Consider the following 22,621-nt stretch of genomic DNA (forward strand, 5'->3'; position numbering starts at 1 on the left):
GATGGTCAGCTTCCTTATTTCCTTGTTAACAGGTTCCCTATAACCAAGCATACCACAGGCACTCAATCTGATTAATCTTCCATATGCTGTGGTCCCAAGTGACATTATATCATTTTTTCTGGCACCCCCCACACAAAATATGTTATTTTTATTTGACCTTTGTCAGATATCAATATGGAAAATTCCGCAAAACGGATATAGTCTTAGGCAAAATCTTGCCCTGTGCATTGACTCCAATGCATTTCAACGTTTTATCTAAGGGAATAATATACACTTTGGCAAAATGCATTGGAAGAGTGAACTTCAGCATAATCAAATTTGCTGAATGTTGCCGCTCATCCCTAAATCTGTATGTAGTATGTCATCTGTATGTAGGATGTAAACAATTAAACTGCTGAATCTTAACATGCAGTGAATCACAATAAAGCTGTAAATATTGGTATTTTTTCCCTATTTTCGCCTGTGCACAGGAGCCAGAAAACACATATAACCACACCTCTAATTGATTCAGCGTAAACAACTTAATAAAACTATCAATCTATAACGCCTAAAGCAATCTTATAATGTTAGAACAAATCGACAGCACAAAGTTGGAGTGCAGGATCAGCGTATAATGTGTATAGTTTGCAGAGTATATAGACAACACGAGAATTGTGACTAGTCTAATGAGTTTTTGATATACTTCTTAAATGTGCCTCTTCCACATTGTGTTTAGAGAACAGCACTCAGTTCACAATCTGTCCCAGATTACCAGGCTGTTGATGTTATGTCACTCAGCAGAGCATCTGTGCTGTTGGGGAGCAGGTGAAATTGTTAACAAAGCTGAAATACCTACAATGCAGCTCCATAAATCTGCAACGTACCCTTGCCATGATGTTTTACTAGGCACAATGATCACAATTACTAGTGATATCTCAGAGTTGCCTAGCTTTCACACACATGAAGGTGCAAGGTGATCTCCTTTAAGCTTTGATGCTGGAAAAAAGCTTTCCATGGACACCCTAGATATCTGGAAAAAATAAATTTTTGTTTTGGAGGAAATATAGCCCAGGAACTCATTAGAAGCACAGGGTTTGAAGACTCTCCTACTACATGTTTGCACAGTGACTCACTAGATACTGAAACCTGAATGAGAGTGACGATGGCCTGTCCCATATTGCTATCCTCATAGATCCTAGTGTGTTGCTGCATGGGACCTTCTCTATTTTCCCTATTTAAAGGACCCACCTCAAAGAACTTCAAATGAACTTTCAGTTTACATCAGCTAAATAAATTCCAAGTGCATCAAAACAAAAGGTGTTCAGTTCTTTTTCTTATAGTTATTTTCTTTAGAAAAGAAGCTTGCCACCATGCTGCAGAGAAAGACCCTTGCTCTCTGGTGGGCACCTCTGCAGAAGTCAAACACACACCTTGCTGGGTCAGATTCATAGCTCTGCTGTCAGCAAAGCTCATACTCCCAGCTGATTGGAGACCTCTAAGACAGCAGGAGGAGTGTTGGGCTGCTGCAGAGTGACCACTGTTTCCACATATACAACAAGGCTCCTTCTATACACCATATTGGCAAGAGAGAGGCTTTTCTTCTTAGGCTGCTACAGTGACAACTCAGAATTTTGGATTTTCCCCAGCGGGTGAATTTCCCCAGTGGGGAAAACAGACAGCAAAATTTTAAGAAAATTATAGGATTGATAGCCATTCCCTATTCCATCTAAAGATTTTAAAAAAATGTACTTAATGCTAAACTCCAGCCAATTGTTTTGTTTAAGTTTTTGGATAAAGTGGGTCCCTGATAGAGCCTATGTCATGTTGTATTGATGTGTCCCCATAGAGAAGGTTCTCCTTACTCTTAGAGAAAGTTTCCCTTACTTCCTGTGTGAAGTGAACATAATCATTGTAATATGAACACAGGCAGCATTAAATATTACAGGGCTGGACAAATCTCAGAAGCCAGGTAGCTAATGCTCCTTAAAATTTACAGCTGGTGCCTGAATTTTGCGGTTTCCTTTAGTTGTTGTCACTGGAGCTGGTTACTTAAAAAAATGCTGCTGGATCTTGGCTTGGACAGACTGGCTTCTAAATTTCATATTAATTTGTCCACTTCTGAAATACTATATAATGGATATTATACCGTTATCCACCCCAGCACTTCTGCCAGTCTTATATTTACTTGTGCCCAATCTGGTGAGATATCACAGATGATGTTGCATGGCCACTTTGCACTCTTACTAATTTCTTATAGAGAGTTTGTATTATGCCAGAGCTGTTCAGTGATTTACAACTTTAGAGCCAAGAGCCGTAAGCAGTCTGAAGTCTTATCTGACCAAGAGCTAATCTTTATGCATTCAAAATTCTCAAGTGTACCCGAGCCCTTAGGAGAGCTGCTTTTTTAGATACTCACAGAACTAAATAGGTATGTATGGCACATCTTCCCAAACAACAAGAGTTGTTGCCTAAACTTCAGAAAGGTTCCTAGGTTTCATAGAGCCTTCATTTTTTCCTAAAGTTACTAAGATGGGGACTGGAAATCACTGAATGGCAGTTCTTTGCAAGTAGGGGGAAAAAGAGTGCAAAATATTTATTTCCGAACCTATTTGTTTGCTTTATTATGTGTGTTCATACAAGCAAATGCAACCACACACAAATAGCTATACGTATAACTTATGAACTTGGTGTTGAGTTCATAATTGTGTTCTCCAGCTTAAGATAAAGGAAAGTCGAATTTGTAGCTATACAGGGGCTGTGTCATTAGAAAGTGCACATTGATTATAAGGGAACAAAGAAAGGGCAGCACAACGGAAAAACTCTGCACAGCAGGGTCAAACTGTGTGCCAGTTGAGACAGTCAATACTTGAATAGCAGGAGGCTGTGTAAAGCAGGCTTAAGGTGAACTTACAGTCCGCAGGGCATAGATTTGGAAGTTGAATATGGAGCCATTAAATAGTTAGGCTTGGAGGGGGGCAAAGCCTTGACTTTCAGGAGGAAATATAAACTTATGAGAAAATATGCACTGTAACTAAATATATACACATAAGACTGGAAAAGTTATGAGGCGGCTCTTCAGCTAAAGAGAAATAAAAGAAAAGCTTATAGATGTAGGAACTCCATTACCTCATTTCACCAAGCTTACAAGGATCTGAAGCTGGGGATATCATTTGTAGCCCCACCTGCGATTGGAATATGGTATTGGAATTGTATGCAATGTTGGATCTCATATATACAATACCTCTAATTTAGTTGTTGTCCTACACCTACAGAGCCAGTTGATCTTTTAACAGGAGTTTTCACTTTGGTAAGACTACACAGAGATACTTTGAGTGTTCCAAAATACTTTGAACTAGCCCGGAAACAGCTAGATGGCAAGGGTTCAAGCAAAGGGACCCTGGTAATTAAATTAAAAGCCAAATTATATGGATTTATGAACTGGGAAACCTAGGTTGGAGAGACATTTTAAGTGCACATTGTTGCCCAAATGAGGAAAACAATACATCCTCATTGAACATATACTTGAGACAAGACATGCCAGTGCTTTTTACAATAAAATACAATTTCTGGCCTATAATGCCACATATTATGAATCCAGATAGACAATGTCAATATGGTTATGTATTGATATCTACAATTACAGTTTAATGGAGATGAAAAAATATATAATGACCTTAACACAGTGGCTGAGTGGTTAGCACTGGGGATTCTGGTGAGGACATTGACAATAGAGTTTGCATGTTCTCCCTGTGCTTGCGTGGGTTTCCTCCAGTTGCTCTAGTTTGCTCCCACACTCCAATGACATGCTGGTAGGTTAATTGACTCCTATCTAAATTGGCCCTATTGTGTGTATGTGAAATAGAGACATTAGACTATAAGCACCTTGAGGGCAGGAACTGACAGTATGTGCACATGCTGCCTAAATTGTCGGCACTATAATAAATTATTATATAAACAGATTATACCAATTTTCAAACTAGATTTGTTTTATAAGAGAGACACTGTTGCATACCAAATACACAGTGACTCACAGCAAGGCAAGCCGAGGATGGTCACAGTCAACTAGTTTCCTAATAGCCAATCATTTAGTGCATTTAATTGTAAGGGCTTGGCCTATCTCCATATCCTCTTTTAATGCAATATATCTACTCAGAGGTATATTTAGCATATATGGCATCATATACAGTATGTATATTAGTACACAAATGCCTCTTAACCAGTTGACATCCGCGGTGTTAAACCCCCTTCCCATCCAGGCCATTTTTCAGTATTCAGCGCTGCGGTACTTTGACTGACATTTATTCCGTCATGCAGCGCTGTACTGAAATGAATTTTATACCCTTTTATTAACCTCATTTTTTGTTCCCCTAGAAACGTATCTCACTCCCAGGCTGTTGTAAAACAATTCAAATACCCCTTTCTGTTTAACAAAAGGACATCTGTCACAAAGTAAGACACCTGTGTGATTATGATTAGCCTCTCATTAATTTACACATTCCCTGATTCAAGTGTCATATCTCAGCTCCATGGCAATTACTTCCCTGAAAGGTGTAGTTCTCTGTACTGAGTCAGGTAAAGGCTGCTGGCTTCTATAATAGCCCAACCACACAAGAGTTTTGTGTTTTGACAGATTCCCTATTAAGCAGAATTCTGGGTAAAAAATTCCTTACACTTGCAGTGCTCGTTTTGTCTGGGTTAAAAATAAAAAGTTATACTCACTTGATCCTTAGAACCGGCTTGCTCTTATTATTATTATTATTACATAGTATTTATATAGCGCCAACAGTTTGCGCAGCGCTTCACAATATAAGGAAGACATTAGAGTTACAATACAATTCAAGACAAGATGGTAAGGAGGGCCCTGCCCCTGAGGGCTTACAATCTAAAAGAGATGGGGGAAATGATACATGAGGTAGCTGTGGGAATGAATTATGTGAGAATGTGACCCTTAGACCCTTTCTGCATCTCCGCTGTGGCAGTCTAAGGATCCTTGAGTTATCACATCCAATACACCTTGTATAGGAAGTGAGGAGGCCAAGGGACATACCATCACAGCAGCAGAGAAAGAGGCAGGCTGGAGGGAGTGCTGTCACAGCAGGCTGGATCCGAGGTTCGGGTGAGTATAACTTTTAGCACCTAGACACAAACAAGCACTTAAACCTTGCAGTGAGAGGGGGGCTCTCCAGACAGCTCCACTGCAATGGTTAAGATTTTTTTTTTTAAAAGGGCTATTTTTATGAGGGCTATCTTTGTTGATCTTTTCTTTTGAGAATGTTAATTCCCTGACTGAGGGTGGAGATCTGAAGAAAGTACACTGACAACTGTAACTAGTTATCACCAGAGGCATGTCTTGAATTCAGTATACAATACGCATGTGCTTCTAAAATACTGTATAAAAAAACATTGCAGAAAATTTGCTTAAAGTGGACTTTTCTTTCTTTTTTCTTTTCTTCAAAACGTTTTTATTATTTTCTTAACTTTTTTTAATTTTCGTATTTTTTTTCCATTTATTTACGTTTTTTGCTATTGTGCTCGCTACCTTGGAGGTAGCAAGCAGAATAGTCGAGCCGAATGCTGCAGGGCATGTTCGGCTGAATGCCGCAGAGCATGTTCTGCTGACCGAAGGCAGCCGATGTATGGCTGATTTTAGCCGATGTACGGCTGAAATCAACCGTGCAGGGCTGAAGTGAATAGCCAAACAGCGTTCGGCTCACTTCACTTTGGCTGGGTTATTCACTCGTCTGCCTTCGGCAGCTAAGTGAATAGCCCCCCAAAAGTGTATTGGTGGAAGTAAATTTTTTTATGTATTACTAATACCTACCTTCTTATGAAACTGGGCTGAGATGCAGACAGATAAGTCTTTTTACTGTATTTCCCTGCCCTGAGCTGTGCAGTATGCATGTCTCTGCAGATACACTTTGTCTCGGAAAATCAAATAAAGAAATAATAAAACCCGTTACCTTTAAAAATACCCATCATTCCCACTGCCTAAAACAACTGAACACCACTTGGGTGACAAGTTTTTGTTCCCTAAAATCAGCCGATAAAGTGATAATCTTGCCGCTCCCACTGGTTCCACCCATTGACCTCATTGACCTTACATCACTGTAAGACACAGTAGTGACATAGAGGTCTTTAGGAGGAACCAATTAGTGTAGAGCGTGAACATTGTGTCCTTTAATTCACAGTTTTTGAGTGAAGGGTTCTGCTTTCTGCATTAGTGAGGATCGCACGGCCAGGAAAAAGCACAAAGGGGACTCTGTGTTGTCACAGAACTGACCAGAAGTCATAGGAAAAGATGAAAAGTAAAAAACAAAACAGCAAATATTACTGCCAGTAGGGGCCACAAATGAGGTTAATTGTGAGGGGGGCAGCGCTGAGCTCAGAGTTGGACTTTAACATATACATACAGTACCTGCCAAGAGATATATCTGAGCTTTCATTTATGACCTCTCCTCCTAAAAATGATGGTACTCTGGCTGTCATATTGATCCTTTGGCTTAAATGCTTTCAAAGATACTGATCCAGGACAGAGTTAATGAACTTCTTGTCTCTATCATCCATTTACTGCATGCTTGTATGGGATCTGTAAAGTATCATAGCCTGGAGCAGCTAAGCCACTAGAATTTTCACAAGGAGGCCAGCCATCCCCATACATCCCTCATGACGGGGTACTTTTAAAAATGCATTTGAAAAAAACCTGTAACTAGCAAATCTAGATCATAATGGTCTGCAAGTAAACAGGCAGCAAAGACAAAGACATAACTGAAATTCATTGTACTGAATAGCTTATTTTCTCACTTACTCCCACACAAACATCCACATATTCACAGGCCAATTATCCATCATTGCAGGCAAAGAAGGAGGATAGCACTAGCTTACTCCTTGCTACCGGTACTGAGTCCTATAGAAGGATGCCAAGTATTCCTGCCAGTATGGAAACAGGAAGCATGGTATTGGGGAAAGCATTAAATCTGCTTCTACAGACCTGGACAGATGGCAAGATCTTCTCTCCAAGACTTTTAATTTATGATTAACTCGCTTAGTTTACAGCTTTGCGGGCTGGCTAGTCGATAACCTTTTGGACACATACTGTAAAATGACTCAATCTCAAATAGAAGAAAATAACAGCGAGAGAAGGGAGGTTCTGTTTGAAGCTTGTTCTGCCTCCATCTATCATGCATACAGCTTCTATGGCTCAGTAACTGTATTAGTGGGAAGCATGAGCTGGGTTTTCATGAGTTTTCATTTAAAGCATCCAGTTTTTCATGATGCGGATAAATTAGACCTCTTCCTTCAATTTAGAAACTCAAATAGGAAGTGTGGGAGCATGGAAACTGTGCACAGTGTGGTAGCCCATAGAAAACAGATTTCACTTTACTTTTGTTTGTTAAACAAAAAGGAAACTTGTAATGAAAGAAATGTTGACTTCCCTCTATAAATGAGAGTTGTCTGGCTGCCTGTAGCTTCAATACATTCTAGGTCACTAGCCCAATAAAAGCATGCAGAAAATGAACTCTGGGCTAAAATGTTATTTTAATATTTAGTCCCCTGGGCCACAAGATGTCCGAAGTGTTATAGGTTGAATGACACCCACAGGGTTATTCACTAAAGGGTGAAGAATGTGGAGTAGGCAGGAGAAGTGAACAATCTAGGCCAAAATAGCTTATTTGGAAAAATTCTCCAATTCAGCTATCTTGTCCTAGATTGTTCACTTCTCCTGCCCTTTCCAATCTCTTAACCCTTTTGTGAATAACACCCCCGTGTCACTCAAGCCAGAAGACTGAGGACTCTTTTGTGTGTGAAGGGTGTCACTGGCCCACCCTCTGGTTAGGTGTTACCATGGTGCACTTCACTTACAGCGTATCAGTACAGAAAGCCATTATTACATTACATCATCATGTCAGCATCACTGACTGCATTATGGAGGACTATCCACTGTTGGGAGGAGACTGAAGAGGATGGGAACATCAAGTGACCAGCCTGAAGGCTCATTGAGGGTAGACTCCAGGGGTGGGGGGTTATCAGAGCCTGGAGTCTGGTTTTAGGTCAGTGAGTGGCAGTATATATATTTTTGTAATTACAAGTTTTCTTTAAGAGGTGATATCTAATTGGTTGGTATGGGTTACAGCACTTTCCACAAATCCATTCCTTTCTTCACAATTGTATTAACTGCAGGCAAGTGATCAAGGAGTCCCCCGGTGTTTCTTTGCTTTACAGAAGAAAATGAAACCAGCAACATACTAGGGTTTGTGGGAGTCACCAAAATATCAATATATACTGTTTGAAAACATTTGAAAACAATATATTTCATACTATAAATACATAATAATCTGTCCATGAATATATTTGCAGTGATCAGCTTGAAACACTGCTTGGGTTCATACATTTTGTCAATTGTACTGATTTAGGAGAATTGTTTTTGTATGGGACTATTGGTGTTTTATGCTTTTAAATGTTTTTATTGTTTGTTTGGTAACTGTAGGATATCTCAATAAAATAATTGTCTATTGATTATCCATGGCTGTGCTAAAATCTTTTCTTTGGTCTGTGTTATTGTATGTATTACATCTAAAACTAGCATGCCAAGGGGTTGTTTGTTCAAAAATATTTTTGCTTCTTAACTTTGATAAATTACAAGACAATCAAAGAACCCTTGATGTATTTCACACAGGTTTCATGACATGTCTGGTGTCAAGGAGTTATGTGACTATTCCAAAATTGTTTGCTTTTGACCAGTACTGTACTATCCAGATTTATATTGCTAGAGCTGTACAGGTCAGTCCCTTGGACAGTTTTGAAGCAATTGGACCAACTTGCTAACCAGGTTATTAATATTTTTACAAGAAGACATAAGCAATGGAAGCCTTGTATTCTCTTAGTACTGGTTACATTTTAACCTTCACAATTGAAATACATCGGAGGATATCCCTACTTTGCTTGAGTATATCAGGCTACCTGACTGTGTACAAAGCTGCTGGTTGTTGGTAATCTGGTGTTCTCAGAATGTCTAATCTATGAGTTTGTGATTCCTCAAATCTGGGATTTTTAGCTCTTTGCAACACTGCCTCACTACATACCTCCTCAGACCATTTGGCAATAAATTATTAATTCTTCCACTTCAGTCTAAAACAAGTATTAGGTGTAGTTCCCAGAAACATAGTGTGTATAACAAAGGCACATAGTGGCAAGAGGCTGCAGCCCCTGATATACCATGAAAGCCCTCCTCAGTTTTGATATTAGATTTCAGGCTAGGTAAACTAAGAGGACTTTCTGACATAAATCATATTCCCAAAGGTCTTTACTTTGCCTAGAGCTACAGTTGTGGCTTCCTTTTTCCTATTACTTTCATAAAGTAGCCCAAAGCAACCAACCACTGATCAGCTTCTGGCAGTCTAAACTACACTCACAAAAGTTGATTTCAGACTGTTTGCCATGGTTACAGTACACCACTGCTCTTTGTACTACGCTTCTGCCCTTATACATATATTAAAATAAAAACATATATCTGCTTTCTGACATTTCTAGAGCTGGAGAATGTAGGCTGCATGCTGGATGTGAAATAGGTGTTTTAGTGTTCCAATCTTCCCTGCAAAACACGCTATTAATCTCTTTAATGCATTATTAAACAGGACAGGCTATTGCTTTTATTATTTAAAGGATAGCAGTACTCACACACAAACTGTAATGAGAATGTGTGCATGTGTTCTGTGATCTGTCCCAGTTCCCGCTCTCCCCACTGGGATTCATTTAGTGTAGGCTGGTGTGATTTCACTGCTGTTACACAATGCACATCATTCTGTAATGGCTAAATAATGAGAGCAATGACTAGTAGCATGAAAAGGACAAGGTACCCGCTTCACAAAGTCTCACCATTAAAGACAACGAAAATTATTACAAGTTGGTTATAAAAGTATTTATTTAAAGAAGGGCTCTGCTAAGCACAGTTGGTGTCAAAGCTTACCACATCACACAACCCCAAATATGATTTCATTAAAACAACACATTCTGTAATTAAAGCAACCCTGTCACTAAGAGGAAAAAACCCAAAAACAGGAAAATCTGCAAGAGAAGAGACAAAATAATTACCTTTGCCGCTGCTGTCAGTATACCACAAGAATGACTCTCTACTCAAGAGAAATCCTCTGCAAAAGTTCACTGAGAAACCAACTATTAACAATTGTAATATTAACTTGTAGTGTCTCTGACTTTGAGATTTTATTTTAAAATTGCTTTAAGAACCTGTCTTGTGAATATAACTTTTACAATGTATCTTTGAAGGACAAAGCTTATGTAACTAGATTTGATGTACTTGTAATTTTGGAAAGGGCAAGCTTCCTATATTAGCCTTAGTCAAGTTTTAGTTTCTATGTTGTAATCATGATACTGCATAGATGTGTGGTCATATGTATACCCACAGTATGTAAGTGTCTATATCAAGTCAGTGGATGGAGTTTTCATCTAGTAGATAGAGGGAGTATACCATAGTAGAAAGACTATGAAGAATCTATAGCCCTCGCATTCTTAATGGAAAAGTATTTCAACAACGGTGAAACATCTATTGTTGGGGTAGCCTATCATTTGATTGTAAACTCTTTGCAAAAACAAAAAGCAAAGCAGGTATGTGAATTCAGGAGCATTTATTTACATAAACTGCTGCAATGGCTTCTATCATGGCTGCCATGCCTGGAAGGAAGATACATGTTTAATTGTTTGACAAACAGTGCATTCACAAAATAAAAAATCTTCCTTTGCTTTGCAGGAGATGTGTATATTATATGCCCTGACAGCTTCATGACCTGGCACAAAACTGTTAAAAGATTATATTAATTGACCTAAACAGCTCTTCTATTGGAAACAATATAACGTATTTGTTGAAATTAGAGTTTTTCTGTAACAATATTCATTCATTCATTCAACAATTATATGAATATCTAAGGTAGTTTTCAAAACGGAACACATTGAATATGAAGCTGGGGAGTAATATATTCAAACATACTGCAGACTTCCCATCCACTAATCCCACTGAATGCAGTTATGCATGAAGAGTGGAGGGAGGTCTTTGATATAGAACAGATCATATACAACAAGTTTAGTACAAACACTTTCTTATAAGCACTGACAGGTACACCAGCCTCCAGCTAAGTGCAGCTGCATTTACCTGTTACCAAGTATGTATTGTTTGCCTATTTACTAAGAGAGATCATTGAAATTGAGGTGATAATTGATTTTATACAGGATATACCGGATCTATTTCATAGAGTGTACATTTCTACTATTTACATTTGCATGCAGTGTGTTGTATGAAGACTCATTGCAAGTAGAAATCCCAATATATTTACTATGTGGCTGGTTCACATCTATGTAATTAAGTTTATTGTGAAAGGAAAAGGTAAACTATATGGGCCCTTCACATCTACTCATATGCATTACCATGTGCACTGCATGCACCCATGGCATCAATACGTGACCTGGATCAAGCATGCAGATCAGAAGTTCTGGCTTCACTTTGACTTTCTAATCTGTATGCTTGCTCTGGGCCAGTGGCTCAAAAGTATCAATGCCAGCAACAGGCAGACAACTAGCATTTTTGGAATGAGGTCGGCGATGGCAGCTTCTATATTGATCCAAGTACAGGTTTCCTTTAATAAAAGGTCATATTGATAAACTGTCATGGTTTTTAAAGAGAAAAGGTGATTTCACCTTTTAATAATGCTGCTGTGGAATTTGTTTTCACCAAATTAGAGGTGAAATCAATTCAGAGAATGTTGTCTTGTAGATATATTTTAATTTAATAAAGGCTTACTAATTTTTACTGACATTTTCACTGACATATATGATTACAGGAAGACGATATTAAATATATTTCAGGTACTCACACAAGCTGAATTACATTTAAATGCTTTTTTAACAATGACATAGCTACATTTATTGGTATATTTTATATCTGCAATGCCTGGGTAGCAGGGATTGGGGGGGGGGACCCCAGGACTGGAGCTATTAATCATTCTCGAGAAATATTTATTTCTGTTCGCCCAGAATTTGTGGAAGCTCTTATTATCATATGAGGGTTATGAAAAGATCTAGCCATTATTTATGGTTTTACCACCATTGGAGGTAACAATGGGAAGTTGGGGAAGGAGTTATTGGATTCACTATTCTATTCACACTATTTATATACTATATGGAGATAGATGATTGGCCATATCCAATCATAACCATTAGGTGTCAGACAATATAGGCAACAGAGATTAACAAAATTTACTATTTTATGTCTATGGTGAATTAAGTCCCAATTTATTTTTCCTACTGGTCCAAGACGCATGGACTCATGAAAGCAAATGGCATATTTGACAATGTTTTGTGGCTGATTCTAAAATTGCTGTTGCCTATTTGAAGAAGTCCATGAAACACACCGAGATCCCAGAACAGTTTAATTGAGTGATAACCGGAATTTTTTAAGTTATTTGTTATAGACAAACATACATGTATGAAGTGATCTAAAGAATCCCGAAAGCTTGCATCTTTAATAACTTATGTTAGCCAATAAATGGTATCATATAATAAAATATATATATTTTTTTAAGAGCTAAGGTTTTGTAAGTAAGATATCCATAAAGTCCCATACAGATTCTAGCTTTACTTTAATATCTGCCCGGAGTTCAGCTTTATTAACATAATATTTATTTTATATTTTACATTCTTTCCCCAGTCTATCTGCTTTTCCCTAATTCTTTACACTTCTTGAAACGACTCCTTCCTTTGTCAGATTTTGAAATGACAGTTTCCCACATGAGTGTATAATAATGGTGTATTTCTGTACAGTTGCCTCTTGGGGCCAAATTTTCATACAATCATGGTGAGGAAAGAATCTGTTTCAGGTTCCTATAATTAAATGTATGAATGTTGAAGCTGCAAAACAACTACTTTGTGCAGATTTTAAATGCAGAGATTAGAAGAGGCCACTGTACAGAGATGTAACACCTAAATACAAACTCGGTTCTTGAGAAAATACATTTCTACTGCTGTATTCATAATTATTTATAGCATTAAACTTATTTGTGCTGCAATGTGCATGCATTTCAGCTGTGCAAACATCAGAAAATATGGGAAGGGGGCAAGGGATGTGGGAATTTTATGAAAAATTGCTCCCTGTGAAGCTATTAAAGTCTTGCTGTGGTAGTGTGACTTCACGTGTATTTAAAAGTATATGCAGAAAAGCTCGGAATACATTTTTAGTTAGGTTTTCTCTCCTGGTTAGTTGAATTGAGCACCAGGGAATCTTTGTAATGTTCACTTCCTGTAAATTGCTAGTTATAGACTGTTTTGAGTCCCCTTATATACTGTACCCTCATTAGTTATGTAATATACTTAAACATGCCTCTGAATAGGACTACATCGTCTTCTCACTTGGTTCTGTGCTATGCAACTTCCCTTTCCCAGGGTCTGCATAAACATTATTCACAGTTACAGACCTAAGATTTGTAACTGCAGTACCTCTGTATCCTAATATCTGTATCCTAACATACATCAATGATTACATGATTCCTCAATGTTTAACAAGTGTTGTAATGAATTTAATGAGTGTGAGGTTGTTATATGGTGTTGCCAAATTCCAAAATTACTCTGTTATGGTATCCAATGAAGGATCCATGCTGAAGGAGCATTAGGTGCCCACCAGTGAAGCATGCCCATGCTCCAGAGTATGAAAGTCTTAGCGTCCCAGTCCACCTCTTTGTAACACATGTCACCCTACACAGGCTTAATCATTGAAATTAAACCTGTGTAGGCTGAAACACATTAGAAAGGGGTGGACTGCAGGTGGCACTGTGTGGCACATTGTTTAGTTGAGTTTAAGTTACAGTGACATTAACCCTCAGATTTTTTAACATAAAACAATACTGTAATGTGTGCCTTACTGTAATCCATGGTTGTTTCCCTTCTCTTTGCTGCTCTTCCTTTTAAATCTGTATCTGTTCTCATGCTCTGCAGAACTTCTGTTTTGCAGCAGACTGCCTTGTCTCAAGAATGGATACACGGTGTCTGTGTATACGTTTCTATAGGCTTGAAACCTGAGCCAGCACTACAGGAAGAGGCCCTGAACTGAAAAGGGAAGTTCTCCCCAAGCATGAGAAGACGTGAGGATTTAAAAGGAAGAGCAGCGAAGAGAAGGGAAACAACCATGGATTACAGTAAGGCACACATTACAGTATTGGTTTATGTTAAAAAATCTGAGGGTTTAATGTCACTTTAAGTTTCAATAAAGCTACCCAGTGACGTCATCTGTGTGTGAGTGAATGATACTGATGTGTGGCTGATTGCCAGTTTATGACTTCAAATTGATGTCATTTGACCATTTCATATATATGTGTTATTCTTATGTGTGGTCAGGTCTATTTTAAATGTTTTCAATTTTGTAGTAAATATTTTTGTAATTTTTCTACAAAAAATGATTTGCACTAATTATCACTTCCTATGTTGTTGTGTTTAAATTATGGTTTCCTTTCTCAACTTCCCTTTTCTTCTTTGTTTGACCAAGAAACCAAACAATGGGTGGGAACTGGGAACACTTTTCCTGCATACTCACATGATCCTAGAAATTGGTACTCCGGCAATACCAGATCACTGGCAACGTGACAAGATGATCTGGTGCACTACATATACCTCCGGACAAGAATAGAGGGCCAAGAAAAGTAGTCTGTGCTCCCTGAAAGGATTTTAATATTCACTTTAGACTGAGATATACAGTAAACTGTACCCTAAATATACTTTAGATGGTCATCTTTCAAAAAAAGACTGGCAATCAAGTTATGACAATTTAAAGATGACTGTAAAGATATTCACATTTCATTTTATGGCAAAACAATTGATTCATTAAGTGAACAGGAGATGACTAAATAAAAAAAAATAAGAACAGATGGTGAATTTATGATGATTGTGACTTGTTAGATTGAATGTAAATGAATAAAGTATTTAACTATTGAACAACTTTGTTAAGTTTTAAAGGAAACCCATTATGAGTGAAACACTGAGGTTGCTGTTACTGAGTCCTCCTTCTAAAAATGCTAGTTGCCTGGCCATCATGCTTATGCTCCTACTTTAATACTTTGAGTCACTGACTTATGAAAACATACGCAGATACAAAATTTTAACACTCTATTTTTCATGATTGTTCCATGTCAGTGGTTCAGAAAAGTAAGGAACCTTCCATTGCTGACTTGTTTTAACGGTGCAAGCTTCATGGTTGTCATTCTGATCCTTGCATTCTTGCCCCTTCCTTAAGGATAGGAGTTTAGACTTCAGGGGCTTTACCAGCTATATGCTTGTTCCACTGCTACTGGCAGCACCACCTGTAGTAAGCCCCACCCTGTAGTAAGGCCCACCATAAAGCATGGTAGTACCCTACTTGCCTTATTTGCTGCAGCCTGGCATTGTATGCTTTTACTAAGAGTCTTGTCCACTAGGACTCACATATCTTTTTCCACCTCTGATTCCCCCAGTGGAATGCCTATTATTAAGTAGCTTGCATGTGTATATTTAACTACAAAATGCATAACCTTACGCTTCATAACATTAAACCTCATCTGCCATGCAGATCCCCACCCCTTAATTTATCCAGGTCCTCCTATAAATTGGACCTAGACAAATTGTGTATAAATATAATATACACACACACACGTTAGAAGTGTGTTATATTTCCTGTGGTGTCTATTAGTTCCTTTAGCAGAACACACCCCATTTATGGAGCGTTAAAGTTTTGGTTTTTTTTGCAGGTAGTGTTCTCGTCTTCCTGGCATCAGAGTCACACCATTCCCAGAAAGGATAAAAATATAATGCAAAGTCGCTGATTCTATATCACTTACATTGCTTCAAGTAACAGAGAATTGGGATGGAGTGTTAATTCCAGTGTGAACAATGAATAATTATAGAGTGCATGACCTGAATAGTAACTCCTTCATCTAACAGTTTTTTCCCATCAGTAATTCCAGAGGATTTATGCTGCTGGCTAAAGCAAGACTCAGGAATCACTATTAGGGCATGTCATCTGGACTCACTCACAGGTAGAATAATTAGAATAAATATAAAAACAAATTGATACTAGGTTTTACAGCTTTAAAACAGATAAAAAACACAAAATAATGCAGCTCTGTATTAAAGTACACATATTTTTTTGCAAGCAGTGTAAGCACCTAATTTGACATGGTATCAGCATCTTGTACTCCTTGTACTGAACAGACCAGGCTAGGTCAGGCAGAAGAACACAAGTTGCCATTCAGCTGTTCTGCAATGCAAGGAGCATGCTGATAGGGGGAGAGATGAGCTCATCAGTGCACTGCTTCTCATTCACTGTCCAGTCAGAGGTTAGGGAGATACAAGACTTGTAAGTGTTACTGAACTGCAGCAGAATAATCAGCTCTCCTGCCCTGCTAGACAGGACTAAATAATGTTGGCTGACCTGTGCAAATCGCAGAACGTAATGGACAGAAATACAAATAATTTATCAGGTAGAACACATTTATAGGTGTTTTATTTGTGTAATTAGCTGTTTGCCTGGAGTTCAGGACAGCAGTACCTTTGGTTCCAGTTGTTCTTTGAGGTATGCCACCACCCCCTGAGTGCAGCCTGCCTGGTCTCATAATTACCTCTGCCCTTATTCCAGTGATTTTCATTGTGTGGCCCTGCTCGGAATCTCAAAACCTTTCGTCAGAAAGTGTCCTTGCCTCCTTGATGTGTCTTCATCATCCTGTGCATGGATGCCATGCCCCCATTTATTGGTATGAGGAGTCACACTCATGCCAAGCTACAGTGGTTCTGCAGAGTAAAACTCTCCCCAAAGGAATGGGGTGGTGCATAGGCAGGGTGAAGAGGGCCCAGCAAGGATGCGTTCTAAGGAAAGGCTGTGCAGCACTGGCATGGGGCAGAGGTAAGTATCAGACCACATAGGCTGCGCTCAGGGAGGAGGGGAGCATGCCATAAAGGACAACGTATACCAAAGGTACAGATGTCTTTTAGATAAAAAAAATCCAGGAAGATTAGAGTCTGTAGAAATACCATTTAGTTGAGGTATGTATTGCCTTTATGTAATACATTTTAATTAATTATTTTTACCTAAAATTTGTCTTATAAGAAGTTGCCACATGCCATGTTAAAAATTAAAAACAGGCTTACAGTGGGAGTAGCTAATGTAGAAGCTGCAAGATGAGAGAAAGTGTTACTTAGTCAGTCTTACAGGAAGTGAAGAGCTCCGGGGAATGGCACCAATTGTTGTTATTGCTTTTATGCCATGATACAATAAAGATAAGCTCTCATGAGGATCCCTGTTTATGTGCTAGTTATTGCAACGTGTATGGCACCTATGTGTTAGTATTGACTAGTACCTAAAACACCAGGAACAGTTTCCCAGGATTGCAGCTTCTGAAAAGTGTTGTCACACTTCTTGCGCTATACGGCACAGAGCACGTTTAAAGTTTTGCATGTACTCACTTTCAGAAAGTCAGGACTGATAATGGTAAAGTGTAGAGGTTCATCACAGAGCATGAGTCACTTTTCACTTGAGGTGTCCGGTGGAGTTATGAGAACAAGGACCTTATATACAAATTTGTGAAATGATTGGTCACAAATGTTGTCCTTGGTGCGTCATATGTCTCTGGTCTAACTGTATACAATATGTTTTATCTCATGATGTTATGTTGTATTATAATGTTTGCATTATAAGGCTGAAGGAGAAACTTTAATGGCTGGAGTTAAGAATCCCTGGAAAGCATCCACTATACATTAGATACGAGAGACACCAAATGCATTTTACATGTGACCCAGAAATATTCTTGAAGGACAACTACAGTATGAATAACAACTCCCAGTACATTAGAATAATAGCAGGTCATTGCTGCTTTCTGTTATTCTGATCTGTAGCTGTATCTGCAAAGAAGGCTGCAAATCACATCCACTATTAGATACTTTGTGGAAGCAATTGTAATATAGTGGATACTTTTCTCGCAGGAACTCACCAGACACCACAGTCCACAGAGCAGGCAGGTTTATACAGTAACTGGCTACAACTAGCTTTATTGTAGTTCTATCCACCAAAAAAAAAACCATTCCAGTTCAAGAATTAAAAACGTGTGCAGCTATTCCATAACAACAAATTATAAGACACAAAATAAATCTTAACCTGTCCGTCTCGAGCTGCACAAAAACATCCTTTTCTAGCAGAGAAATTAATCTTGTGTCCATATATTTCCTCACCACTTACTGCCACCACTCAGTGTCTCTCTGTAGAGTAATGTGCTTTTGCTTCCTCAAGACCTGTGAGAGTTTGAAAGAAAAAGACTAGTAAAGGCAGCAGTTTCCTCTATAAAGAATGTCACAGCAGTGGCCTAATTGCCCTGATCATGCCATGTTTTCAAGCACAGAGAGGGCACTTTGCTGACTAAACTGGCTTTCTCCATGTTTCTGTCACACCATCTATTGCATTATAGCATTTGTGGTCTTCATGACATAGTATGACATTTTGGGCTCAGTATGTCCTTCCTCATATACCCCTATCCTGAAACATGTGCAATATTATAAAGTTGTAATATGCCATAATGCATTAAACAGTATAAACTCAGGTATAAAGATCAGCTCTTTGTGTTTTCTCCTTTTGGACTGCCAGCCACTCCCGAGTAGCTAAAGGCAAGTTTTTACTCAAAGCATTTTATGGATGGGAGGAAGAGCAATGGATGTAATTGCATCATGTGTAGTGACTAGCTGATTTCCAAAACCAAAAAGAGTAGCAGAGTTCAAGGTTAAGCTTATTGCTACAGACCTAAAACTATATGGAACAGATCCAAACATGAAAAGCGATATAAAAAAAAAGAAAAAAACAGATATGGGAAAATAGCTTTTTAATTCTGCATGTTCCATGATAAGCTCTGAGCTTCCCCTGGAGTCCTCCTTTAACATATGTAGAATCAGCAGCATATGTTTTTTTGCTCAAACTGCAGCACAACATTTCCCTTTGCAGAGTCACATATATTTCCACCTTCTAGATGTGAGAAACACTATTTAGCAGATTTCTTTTTTAGACTACAAATGAGACATCCTCACTTTCTGATTTACTGATTTCAGAATGTTGAAGGATAATGCTAATGAATAAAGTATGCAGGCCGCCACTGCTGACCTTTCCTCCTGAAAATGCATGGCTGTCAAGCTAATATAATGGCTTCAATACTTTCTGGGTCACTGACATGGAAGAGGCATACAGGATTTACTCTGATTTAATCTGCTTGCTTGCTTGTTTCTAGGTCAGTAACTCAAAAATGACTGAAGCCAAAGATAAGCCAGGCAACTAGCAAATTCAGAAAGAGGTCAGCAATAGTTGTTCATATATTTCTATCAGTATAGGTTTCCTTTAAACTTCACCTGTCATGAAAAAAATATGTAGACTCCCATTGCTGACCTCGCTCTGACAGTATCTAGATTCGACAACAAATGAAATGCAGAATCCAAATTCCAAATCTTTCTACTTGTTAAGGGTCATTGACTCAGAAAGCTAACATCAGCATGACAGCCAGGATATCAGCATTTGAAGAGGAGGTTAGCAACAGCAGTCTATGTGTTTCTCTGATGGCAGGTAGATTCATAAATACTGGCTTTTTTCCGTGCCCAGGATACACAGCTGGTCGTCCAATCGCCTATAGACATGAGTAGCTTTGTGCAGTTGTACATGGGTAAATGTCATCACTCTTGAAAACCCTAATTTAGCATATGGATCTATTCCTTGAATGCAGACTTTCTGCAAGTAAGGACATATTCCCGCATACAACCATGCAAAACCATTCATGGCTATGGGCGGCTGTACACACCAGCTGTGTATCCCCTTTGCAGAAAAAAAGACCGAAATATTGTTGCATGCCTCTAAATGCACTCTTGTGCATGAGCACTTACCTGTTCCCCACCACCAATCTTTGCTGTCTACCACTGCCAAAGAATCTTCTCCATCCAACACACTTCCAGGTGTCTAGAATGCCTGGTCTCTTGTTGAGTACTTTGGTTCTACCCAACGGCCTCATCAGAGCTGTGTCCTATAGTAATGTGGGGCCAAACAGGAAGTCACTCGCACTCCAATGCAATGCCAAGTCAATCTTGTTTATTGACTAGAAATAGTGTAGCATTTTACAGCAACGTTTCAGAACCAGCACGGTTCCTTCTTCAGGCAAATTAAAAATGAACACCAACAGTACCAAAGTGACATAAATACATAGAAGTGAAAACCATTAAACCAATCAAACAAATCAAATAAAGGTTACCTCCCCCTTCTGACGTCAGAACCTCGTATTCCCGCCCATTCTCTGTTAACACCCAGCATCATGTGCAGACGATTATATGCAATTATACATCAGATGCATACCTTGCCAGATAAACAAACAGTCCGCTCCATCCATGGCTCTCTGTAGAAAATAGTGACCACAATATTGATCAGAGGCTCCATCCGCCCCTCACATGATCTCGTGTGGAAGTGGGCGGGAGCCTCTTAACTATAATGGACCCCTCCTCATTGGCCGCTGGAAACCCACTGGCTTGGCGGGCCCATGTGCAGTGACACTTGTGAAGGTGGTTGTGAAACATTGCTGTAAAATGCAAACACTATTTCTAGTCAATAAACAAGATTGACTTGACATTGCATTGGAGTGCGAGTGACTTCCTGTTTGGACTTGTGTTTTGCGATAGCATCTGCTGTCACCGCTGCACCCGCCCTGTTTTACCTGGGCTTCCATCCGGTCAGGAGTGCGATGGGATATAGGTTTTTTAAAGCTATAGTGATGTGGGGGACACAGGAATCCAACACATCCAGAAGTGTCAGATGCTGCAGATAATTAAGGCAGCCTTATATCTTTCAAAGAGAGAAGATCAGTGGCACAGACAGCATGACCAATAAATATTAAATGTGTTCTCTATCAGACACGTTTGATAATATTTTCGAAAAGCAACAGAATCACTTTGACAGTGTTTTATATCAATCTGCTGAGTTGTTCCTCTCCTTATAGCAGCCACCAGAAAGTCCTGGACTGTATGCTCTGAATGTGAGGGAAGAGCTATAGCATTGTGCTATGGGTGGATGAATAGCGGGCGCTCACACTGATATGATAAATGATTGCCTTCAGTGCTAGAACAGATTGCAGTGAACTACTCGCCAATGAATCTGGCCCTCTGGGCATCCAATGCAGTAATAAGACTCCATTATTTGGCTTAATGTCTGTTTCTTATTTATATTTTTTCCCGAAAGCCAAGTCCTAGCAGAGTCATTACACAAACTGTAAATTCAACTAAGAAAAAACAGAAATTCATATTCTACAGCTCAGCACACACATGGTTTGTCTTAGAATTCCAAGGCTCAATTCACTAAGCTATAACATGTTTTATTTCCCATAATGACTGAGCGTTTCAGGTAGGTGAATCTTATTTATGGCTGAAAACAACAATCATTATGGCAAACAATGATCATTATAGCTTAATGAACTGAGCCTTCAGCTCCATACAAGCTAATATGCAGAAAGTGCCCGACAAAAATATCAAATGAAACCTGTGATTGAACACATTGCAATGGAAGGGATTGGGTAATTCACTTATTTTTTCAGTTACTCCAGAGGTAAGATATCTGAATTGAGTTCCCACCTCCACCTGCAACAGAGTGGTAGGTGTGTATCACTCTCACTTTTACGGGTTTGAATTCATTTTACATTACAGAAAATGATCCATTCAATCGTATGGCTACGCAAACTCTCCATAGGACTAAATAGAGGGTGCAGCACACTTGCATGGGTCGATCTGTACCAGGCACAGAAGAATTTAAAGCTGAACTCCAGTAACGATGTTTTATGGATATTTACATATGGATATTTACTTTGGTCCAGCTTGGCTGAATGTAAGTATCCATATCTGATAAGCGGAGGGCTGCTGGGGATGCTGAAAATCACTATAGTAGTCCGATCTACATACAGTGATAATCATGATTGCCCGGCTGTGGCTCCAGCGGCTTCCCCTCTGCACACTAAGCACAGGGACTCGCTCGCTGGGCACCACCACTATTCATAGAACATCTTGTATTTTTTTCAGTGTTCTCTGATTGGAAGCTTGAAAGGAGGGTCAGATGATGTCACAATCTCCACCTTATCCATTCACAGAACACCTTGTCTTCATTGAAAAAAATTACAAAGTGTTCTCTGCATGGCGGCAGTGCAGTGCAAGTGAATCACTGTGCTGTGCAGAGAAGAAGCCTATGGAAGATCCCAGCTGGAAGATCACGGCTACCACTGTATGTAGCACGGACTACTTCCGTGATTTCCAGCATCCCCAGCAGACCTCTGGCAAAAAAATATGGATTGGGTACTTACATTGAGCCAAGATGGACCAATGTAGGTTTCTATGAAACATAATTCCTGGAGTTCCGCTTTAAAGAAGAGCCTCTGTACTGCTGATCAGGCTAATTAGCAAAGATCTCAGTGGAACAAAACAGGTAAGTATAAGACTTGAAGGGGGGGGGGGGCTAAGGATGGGCATCACAGCCCACTAAAATGCAATTACACATTCAAGACAGTTTTTTTTAACAAGTAAAGATTCTTTAGAATAAAAATGTAGACTGGATGCAAAGAGGAAGTGT

General features: G+C 39.1%; 1 protein-coding gene across 1 annotated transcript in view; it reads right to left on the minus strand.

The window, feature by feature from the left end:
- Positions 1-22,621, minus strand: part of CACNA1E (calcium voltage-gated channel subunit alpha1 E) — a 280,243-nt gene that overhangs the window by 241,842 nt on the left and 15,780 nt on the right. The window lies entirely within an intron of this gene.

Source organism: Nanorana parkeri, unplaced genomic scaffold (assembly GCF_000935625.1).
Source record: "Nanorana parkeri isolate BGI_ZX_2015 unplaced genomic scaffold, ASM93562v1 scaffold660, whole genome shotgun sequence".
Taxonomy (NCBI): domain Eukaryota; kingdom Metazoa; phylum Chordata; class Amphibia; order Anura; family Dicroglossidae; genus Nanorana; species Nanorana parkeri.